This window comes from Octodon degus, unplaced genomic scaffold (assembly GCF_000260255.1).
Source record: "Octodon degus isolate 3935 unplaced genomic scaffold, OctDeg1.0 scaffold00130, whole genome shotgun sequence".
Taxonomy (NCBI): Eukaryota; Metazoa; Chordata; class Mammalia; order Rodentia; family Octodontidae; genus Octodon; species Octodon degus.
In genome coordinates this window covers 3897866-3907512 of record NW_004524706.1, presented here as the reverse complement: position 1 = coordinate 3907512, position 9647 = coordinate 3897866, and the positions used below count along the sequence as shown (strand labels likewise).

The following is a 9647-nucleotide window of genomic DNA, read 5'->3' as shown; positions in this document are numbered from 1 at the left end:
CTCTCCCGCTGGCCAAAAGTGCCCTGAAGGCATTCGGGAAAAAAAAAAAAAAAAAAAAATCAAAACAAAAAACCAGCAAGGGACCATGAGAAATCAATCCAACATTTGCTATATGAGGCAAAGAATAACTTAAGATTCAGTCACTTCCAAAAAATAATTTACAGCCAGACATATCATAGTTAAAGATTTCTAAAATTCAACAGAAGAATAGAATTTTAAAACCTGTTAGAGAAATTTTTATTTTTAAACATTTTTTTGTATTAGGTCTCACTACGCAGCTTGGACTCATAATAATCCTCCTGTTTTCAGCCTCCCCTGGGCTGGGATTACAAGCATGTGTCACCATGCCCAGACTCAGTGACCTGTTCAGCGTGCCTGGGGGTCAGGGCTGCTGCGGCATGTGATACCAGGGATCCAACCTTGGTCCCTGTGCTTGCCTAAGTAGGTGCTTAGTCTACTGAGCTATTTCACTGGCCCAGAAAATTTTAAAAATCACCTATAAGGTAAAGTCCATCAGAATCACAGATGATTTCTTAGCACAAACCCTCAAGTAAAGGGTAAATTAGAGTGAAGTATTTCAAGTTCTAAAAGAAAACAACCTTCAATCCAGCTTGATAATTCCCACAAAATTATCTTACAAAACTGATGGAAAAATAAAATATTTCCATGACAAAGAACCTGGTAATTCATGACCACCAAACTAACATTCTAAAATGTTTTGAAGGACATTCTGGAAAGAGATAACAAGAACTACAACTCCATGAACCTCAACAGAAAGAATCTAACTGGAAAAGCAAACAAACAGGGTGAAAAAAAAAAAAAAAAACATTAGGAGTCAACAACAGAAAATAACAAAGAGGGCCGGGGAGATGGCTCAGTGGAATAAGCACTTCTCTGGCAAGTGCAAGGGCCTGAGTTCAATCCCCAGTTCCACCAAAAAAAAAAAAAAGAAAATAACAAAGATAATATATATCAGCTATATCATCAATGTTAATGGTCTCAATTCACCAATGAAAAGATACAGATTGGCAAAATGGATCAAAAAGCAAGATAAAACAATATGTCGCATACAAGAAACACATTTAACTCAAAAAGAGATTCACTGACTAGAAGACAAAGGATAGAAAACAATACATCAGGCTGGGAAGATAGCTCAGTGGCATAAGTGCCTGCCTAGCAAGTGCAAGATTATGAGTTCGATCCCAAGTATAATAAAAAGAAAGAAAGAAAGAAAGAAAGAAAGAAAGAAAGAAAGAAGGAAAGAAAGAAAAGAACCAACGAACGAACGAGCAATACTCCATGTGACAGGAACCTAGAAAAAAGCAGGGGTATCTATTCTATCTGCAGTCAAAGTGAATTTCAAGCCAAGACTGATTAAGAGACATAAAATAGGTCACTGTAAAGGGAACACTCCAAAAGGAAGAGATATCATAAGTATATATGCAACAGATACCAGTGCACCCAACTACATAAAACAAATATTAAACAAAAAACAAAAATAAATATTAATGAACAAGAAAAATCAAGTAAGTACTAACACAATTGTATTGGGGGATCAAAGTATGCCACTGTCATAAATAGAACTAGACAAAAAGTTAATGAAGTATTACAACTGAATCAAACTTTTGAACAAATACTTAGATGTCAGGCCCCGTGCAGTGCCCGTGCAGTCAGTGACCTTCCCAGGTGAGTGTTGTCCGCCCAGGCCTGTGCGGTTGATCCTATGGAGACGCTTCAAAGCTTAATTAAAAATGTCTGGGTCCCTATGAAGCCATACTATACCCAAGTCCACCATGAGATCTGGATAGGAATGGGGTTGATGGGCTTCATTGTTTATAAAATCAGAAGTGCAGATAAAAGAAGCAAAGCCTTAAAAAGTTCAAGTCCTGCACCTGCTCATGGTCACCATTAACCAGCTCTCGAGTACCCATGAGATGAAGCCTTAGTCTGCCTGTAAATTTAAGCAAGGTGTGTTAGATGGGAGCACAGAATGTCACTGTACACCTACATCAGCAGCATTTACTCTGTGGCATGAATAAATGCACCTGTGAGATGCACCACCCCACTCTGGACTGTTTTGTGTGTCTTAGCAGATCCTTTGTATGTAGCAGCCGTCCTCAGAGCCACACCCACCCTTCCGGAAAGCCCTCCGGAAGGAGGAGCTCACATCATGGATTCTCTGCAGAGGGGCAGCGGGGCTGGTCTAGGCATTCACTCGGATCCTGATATTTAATAAATGTCTGTCTGACAAAAAAAAAAACAAAACAAAAAACCCCCAAATACTTAGATGTCTACAGTGTTTTACCCCAAAATATGAGAATACACATTCCTTCTCAGCTGCACACAGAACGTTCTTCAAAACAGACTAGCTCACAGAACATGCTTAAGTCAATGCAAAGAAATTGAAATTATCCCATACATATAATCAGACCATAATGCAGTAAAACTGTTAAGCAATGGCAAAAGAAACCACAAGAACTTCATAAGCACATAGATATTAAATAAGAACCTCCTGAACAACCAATCAGTCACAGATTAAAGAAATTAGTTTTAGCAATTAAATGATAATAACAATAAAACATACCAGAATTTATGGGACACAATGAAAGCACCACTAAAAGAGAAATTTATTACAGTGAACACCCATATGGGGAAAACAGAGCAAGTACAAATAAGCAACTTAATAACAAACCTCAAATTTTAGAAAAAGAAGAGCAGATTGAAGAAATTATAAAGATCACAGAAGAAATTAATGCATTGGAGATTAAGAATATAAAGAATCAATGAGTCACTTCTTTAAAACATTAGATAAAATCGACAAAACCTTATCAAATCTCAAAAAAAAAAAAAAAAACCCTCAAATTCAAGCAATAAAGAAAAGGGTGGATCACAATAGACTCTATAAAAATCCAGATCATCTATAACTACTTTGAAAGTTTGTATTCTAGATGGAAAAATGCAGAAGTAATGGACAGATTCCTACATACATATGAATTACAAAAGCTGAATCAATAAGATAGAAAAATCATAATTAAGTTTTTTTGTGTTAGAAATGGAATTTAGGATCTTCACTTGCCAGGTAGGCACCTGTGTCACTGAGCTATATCCCCAAACCCAGAAAAATCCTAAGAAAGCCAATATCAATCAGTGAAATTGAAGATGTAACTAAAAACCTTCCAACAAAGAAAAGCCTACGCTCTGATGGATTTACTGCTGAATTCTGTAAGAAATTTAGGACAAACCTAATACCACTACTTCTCAACTCTTTAGTGAAACTGGAAGCAATACTCCCAAACTCATTCCTGTAAGCAAACATTATTACCCTGACACCCAAACCAGAGAAAGACCCAAATAAGAAAGAGAACTAACTGCAGGCCAATCTCCCTGACAAACATAGATACAAAAATTCTCAAAGAGATGCTGGCAAACAGAATGCAGCAAATCATCAAGAGATTACACACACCATGACCAAGTGGGATTCTTCTTAGTAATATAGGGACAGTTCAACATAATTCACTAAATGTAACATACATTCAATAAATGTAACACATTTTTTTGGGGGGAGTGGCTCAGGCTGCCTTAAGGGTGGGTTTGGTAAGGCATGTGGAACTTGGGATACAACTGTGGTCCCCTGCACCTGACTGGGTTTGCCCAAACAGGTGCTTAAACAACTGAGCTAACCCGCAAGCCCCTAACACACACATTAACAGAACCAAGGACCAAAACCATATGATCATTTCACCAGATGTAGATAAAACTTTTTTTAAAAAATGTATTTAGTACAGGGTCTACAGGGTCGAACTACACACATCGGGCTTGTACTGACCCCCATTTTCAGCCTCCCAAACACTGGGATTACAGGTGTCACCACACCCACTCTCAATCTCCTCTCAGCAGGCCCCAGGGGCGGGGCCAGCACTGCATGTGTGTCTGCCTAAGCAGGGGATTACCTGAGCTATGGGTGGCCCTCAGATAGAACTTTTGACAAAGTCCAGCATCCATTCATGATAAAAGCCTTGAGAATTTTAACAGATGGTCTTCAATCTGATGAAAGGCATCTAAGACAGATTAGCAGCCAATGTTAAATAGACAAAAATGAAAGCTTTCACTTTAAAATCAAGAACAAGACAAGGATGTTCACTGCCTCCACTGTTATTCAATATAGTCTCGGAAACTTCTGTTGTAGCAGAGAAGAAAAAGAAATAAAAGGAATAATGATAGGAAAAGAAGAGGTAAAACTACAGATGACATGATACTCTACATGAGACACCAAAAACTCCACTAAAAAACTGCTACATTTAATAAGCAAATTCAGTAGTAGGATACAAAATCAATATTCAAAAATCTATAGCCTTCCTGTACACAAATAACAAACTTACCTGAGAGAAAAATTAGGGAAACAATGTTTCACAATAGCATCCAAAAAAAAAAAAAAGACATACCTAGAAATCAATCTAATGAAGAATGTAAAAGATCTTTACATTGAAAACTACAGTACTCTGAAAAAGGAGGTTCAAGAGAATATCAGAAAATAGAAAGGTATCCCTTGCTCTTGGGTAGGAAGAACCAATATACTAAATATGGCCATACTTCCAGAGTCATTATACAGATTTTAATGCAACTCCAATCAAAATTCCAACGGTGTTACCTCACAAAATTGGAGAAAACATACATCAGAAAAAAAGTCATAAATGGGAGCCATGAGTGACAATGAAGTCATAGGAAACATTTCCTGACTGATGGAGATGGTGCTGGAGATGATCACAGAATTAATCTGTTAGTGATAAGTTTCATTAAGTACCACAACTCTGGATCCCAAGAAGGATACAGCTAGTGCCAACACACACTAAGCACACTGTCCCAGTGTGGCAAAACTTGGCTAGTGTATGATATGAATCTCAGGGAGATGGAAAACTATGAAAAAATTTACAAAGAAAAAGAATGAAGCATTGCAGGAGCACATGAAAAAATTGCTGAGTGCAAAAAGAAAATTCTTCAAGTAAAATGAATATGGAAAAATCACCAAGATTATGAGGCTTAGGCAAAGGTGATCCAGCACCAGCCAGACAGGCATAAGGCCTTAAAGGAACTGGAGTATCTTGGGAAAGACTAAGAACACCTTTCACACACTAAAGGAAGCATGGAAGACAAGCTCGAATTGCGATAGAAACAGTGTCATGTTCATCTTAGCACCATCCAAGACTTCGGCCAACCGGAAAATGATGAAAAGCTCTCAAAAGTAGAAGTTCAAGAAACAAGCACAGAAATAGATCCTAAGCCGCAGCAGGTTAATCCCTCACCTTTCCCAAGAATGATGAAAGAGCTACATGATCTTAGTGTGTTTAGAATTTGTTGTGCTCTTGAACTATTTAAAGTTTTGGCAACAGCTCTTTCCCATCTTGCAAGATGGCGGGTGAAAAAACTGAGAAGCCAGACACTAAAGAGAAGAAACCTGAAGCCCAGAAGGCTTCTGCCAGTGGTACTGGTAAAAAGGGTAAGGTGAAGAAGGCGAAAAAGTCCAAGAAGGGGCAGCCCCACTGCAGCCGAAATCCTGTCCTGGTTAGAGGAATTGGTAGATACTCCCGATCTGCCATGTATTCCAGAAAGGCTTTGTACAAGAGAAAGTACACAGCTGCTAAATCAAAGGTTGAGAAGAAAAAGAAGGAGAAAGTTCTAGCTACCATCACAAAACCGGTCGGTGGGGACAAGAATGGAGGTAGCCGGGTAGTTAAGCTTCGAAAAATGCCTAGGTACTACCCTACTGAAGATGTGCCCCAAAAGCTCTTGAGCCACGGCAAGAAACCCTTCAGTCAGCATGTGCGGAAACTTCGAGCTAGCATCACTCCTGGCACCATCTTGATCATCCTCACCGGGCGTCACAGAGGCAAGAGAGTGGTGTTCCTGAAGCAGTTGGAGAGTGGTTTGCTACTTGTGACTGGGCCTCTGAGCCTTAATCGTGTTCCTCTCCAAAGAATACACCAGAAATTTGTCATTGCCACCTCTACAAAAATTGACATCAGCAAAGTGAAAATCCCCAAACACCTCACTGATGCTTACTTTAAGAAGCAGCAGCTGCGGAAGCCCAGACACCAGGAGGGCGAGATCTTCGACACCAAGAAAGAGAAATACCAGATTTCAGAGCAGCACAAAGTGGATCAGAAAGCGGTGGACTCACAGATTTTGGCAAAAATCAAAGGTCTTCCTCAGCTCCGGGGCTACCTGCGATCCGTTTTTGCTCTGACAAATGGAATTTATCCTCATAAATTAGTGTTCTAAATTTCTTACTAAGAACCTAATTAAATACCTGATACATTTTAAAAAAATAAAAAATAAAAAAAAATAAAGTTTTGGCAACAAAAGAGAAATAAATAAATTTGATAAAATTGAGGCCAAGAATTTCCTATTTGTCTTAATTCATCCATAAACAAGAAAAAAAAAAGCTTTAAACTGACTCAAATCCAATCCATTCTATGCTGTCATAAAGATGTATGTATAAGCCTAGGTATAGCTCAGTTGTACAACGCTGGCCTATTGTGCACAAAGTCCTACGCTCAATCTACAACACTGTAAAAATAAAAACAAACAAAAACAACAAAAAATAGAAGGGGCCAGGGAGATGGCTCAGTGGATTAAGCGCTTCCCTGGCAAGCGTAAGGGCCTGAGTTCAATCCCTGGTTCTGCCAAAACAACAAAAACAAAAAAGAAAAACAAAAAAAATAGATATATGTATGCTTCGGAAGTTTTATAAAAACACAAAAAGTTGGGAATGTATCATAGAGGTAGGTAGAGTGCTTAACTACTGCTTGCCACTAGGCCCTGGGCTCAATCCCTAGCACACTACCCTTCCTCCAAAAAAATGTTTTTTTAAAAAAGAAAACTGAGGGCCAGGGAGATGGCTCAGTAGAATAAGCGCTTGCCTGTCAAGCGCAAGAGCCTGAGTTCAATCCTTGGTTCCGCAAAAAAAACAAAAACAAAAAACACACCCACACCCACACCCACACTCATACCCACAAAGAAAACGTAGGCCCCGTGAGATAGCTCAGTGGTCTAAGCACCTGCTTAGTTAAGTGAAGGAACTTCACACTGCATGCTGCGCTGGCTACGAAGTCCAGGCATGGTGTAATCCCAGAGCTGGGGAGTCTGAAAACAGGACGATCACTACCAGTTTGAGCTGTGTAGTGAGACCTACCAAATGCATTAAAAAAAAAAAAAAGAAACAAAGAAACAAAGAAACAAAGAAACAAAGAAAGAAAGAAAGAAAGAAGAAAAGAAAAAGAAAAACTGAAGGACAGGATAAAGTTCATAAAACCACAGATTCAATTCTTCTACCAATGTATAAATTTGGTCAAAAAGTAAAAAGAAGGTCATTTTTATCATTGTAAAGATTATAATTTATAATGAAAGTATGAGGAGACATGTTTCAAGTAATACAATTCAACATTCATAAAGCAAAAATTATAAGGAATATAAAGAGAAACAGACACTAGGAAAGTTAAATTTTACTTTTCCTAGTCTGAGAGAAAAAATAAAATAAGTTGACTAAACTGGCAGTTGTGGTAATAATAATTTTCTTTTACCCTAATACATTAATGTATTTTGAAATATCTGTTTGACTGTCACAAAAACTAGCCACATTATTAGGCTATAAAAAAAACTCAATAAAGTCTAAAAATAGTGTTCCCCGCTCCTTGGCAGCCTGGGGTGAGAAGGATCACTTTGAGCCCAGTGATTCAAGACCAACCTAAGGGACCAGCCAAATAGCTTAGTAGATTAAAGCGCCTGCTTAGGCAGCTGCAGCAGCCAGCCAGGGTTTGATCCCCTGCATGCCCTGCTGGCCCTGAGACGGCGATTGAGATTGGGCGTGGTGACACAGTGCATGTAACCCCAGCTTTTGGGAGGCTGAACACAGGTGGATCACTATGTAGTAAGACCCTGTACTAAATATAAAAACAAAACAAAACCAAACCAACCTAAGGCAACAACACTAGTGTTTAAAAAAAAAAAAAAAACCCTCGGGGCTGAGGAGATGGCTCAGTAGAATAAGCACTGCCCTGGCAAGTGCAAGGGTCTAAGTTCAATCCCCGGTTCTGCAAACAAACAAACAAACAAACAAACAAAAAAACCCTCTCCCCTCAAAACTACATTCTCTGATTAACAACACATACGACTAAAAATTGAGAGCAAATTGACACAACTAAAAGGCCTTGAATCTGAAAATTTAAAAATTGTCAGTATATGGGACATAGGAAATATAATCAAATGAGTTGAAAGTGTATGATAAAATACTGTACTTTTATTAAAAGCTCTGTAATAAAAACTAAAACAGTGAGCAAAAGTCTTTTTTTTTTTTTTTTTTAATGTGTTTGGTATAGGGTCTTGCTTCAGTGCTTCGATCCATAGTGATTCTCCTGTTTCAGCCTCCCCAGTCCTGGGATCACAGGCCTGAGCCACCATGCCTGATCTTGGCAGCGGCTCAGCACACCTGGGGGTGGGGCTGGCATGGTCATTGTTCTTTTTTTAAAACATTAAGTAAAGGGACTACACGGTCTCATTACACAGATTGAACTCCTACTGATCCTCCTGTTTTCAGGTTCCCAAGCACTGGGATTACAGGCGCGCTATCACACCCAGTCTCAATAGCCCTCTCAGGGTGCCCCAGGGGCAGGGCGATAGTCATTGTTTTAAATATCTTTTTGTTTTTTGAAAAAAGGATCTTGCTATGTAGTTCATGTTGACCCCAAGCTTCTAGGTAGTTCAGGCTGACCTTGAACTCATGGCAATCCTGCCTCAGCCTCCACAGCACTGGGATTATAGGTATGCACCACCACATCTGGCCATTTTTAATACTTCTATTAATAAGAAAAAATGATGGCTATTAATATAGTTTAAAAGAACAGAAAAATAAATTTATTTATCTGAATAAAAGAGAACACCATAAAAAATTTAAGAAGATAAGATACAGAAATCCTAGGCCAGGCATGGTGGCACATACCTATAATTTCAGCATTCAGGAGGATGAGCAGGGGCATCATAGTGACTTTGAAGCCAGCCTGAGTTACATACTGAGTTCAGAGCCAGCCTGAACTATACAGCAAAACCCTGCCTCAAAAAATAAAATAAAATATTTAAAGAAATTTTTTAAAAAGACTGAAAAAGGGGCCAGGAGATAGCTCAGTAGAATAAGCGCTTGCCTGGCAAGTGCAAGGGCCTGAGTTCAATCCCTGGTTCTGTCAAAAAAATTTAAAAAAACTAAAAAAAAAGAAAAAAAGAAATAAAAACAAACAAAAAACAATGCCAACTTTTAAAAAAGTTTAAAAGCTTTTCTGCTGGGGGAAAAAACTGGCAGATTAAATACTACTCTAATCAAGAATAACAAAGTACAATCATGCAAAGTAAGAAACTGAGAAAAAAAAACCAATAGAGAAAATCTGAATAAATATTAAAAGGCTGTTTTGTGAAACTCTACAATTATATTAAATATGGATAATATATATTTCTAGTAAGTAATATTACCATAAAAGAGATCCCAGATAGCTTTGATAGACTGATTTTCACAAAATATAATAAGTCTTAGAGGGGCTGGTGAGATGGCTCAGTGGTCTAAAGCACCTACTTAGAACAAGCTAAGCTAAGCAAAACACAGGGAC

General features: G+C 38.4%; 1 protein-coding gene and 2 pseudogenes across 4 annotated transcripts in view; 2 read left to right on the top strand and 1 right to left on the bottom strand.

Annotated features, from left to right (window-relative positions):
• The window catches only part of LOC101573127 (protein argonaute-3), a 156479-nt gene that overhangs the window by 101225 nt on the left and 45607 nt on the right, over positions 1-9647 (bottom strand). The window lies entirely within an intron of this gene.
• On the top strand, positions 1724-1912 carry LOC105743509 (annotated as a pseudogene).
• The window catches only part of LOC105743508, a 9368-nt pseudogene continuing 4412 nt past the window's right edge, over positions 4692-9647 (top strand).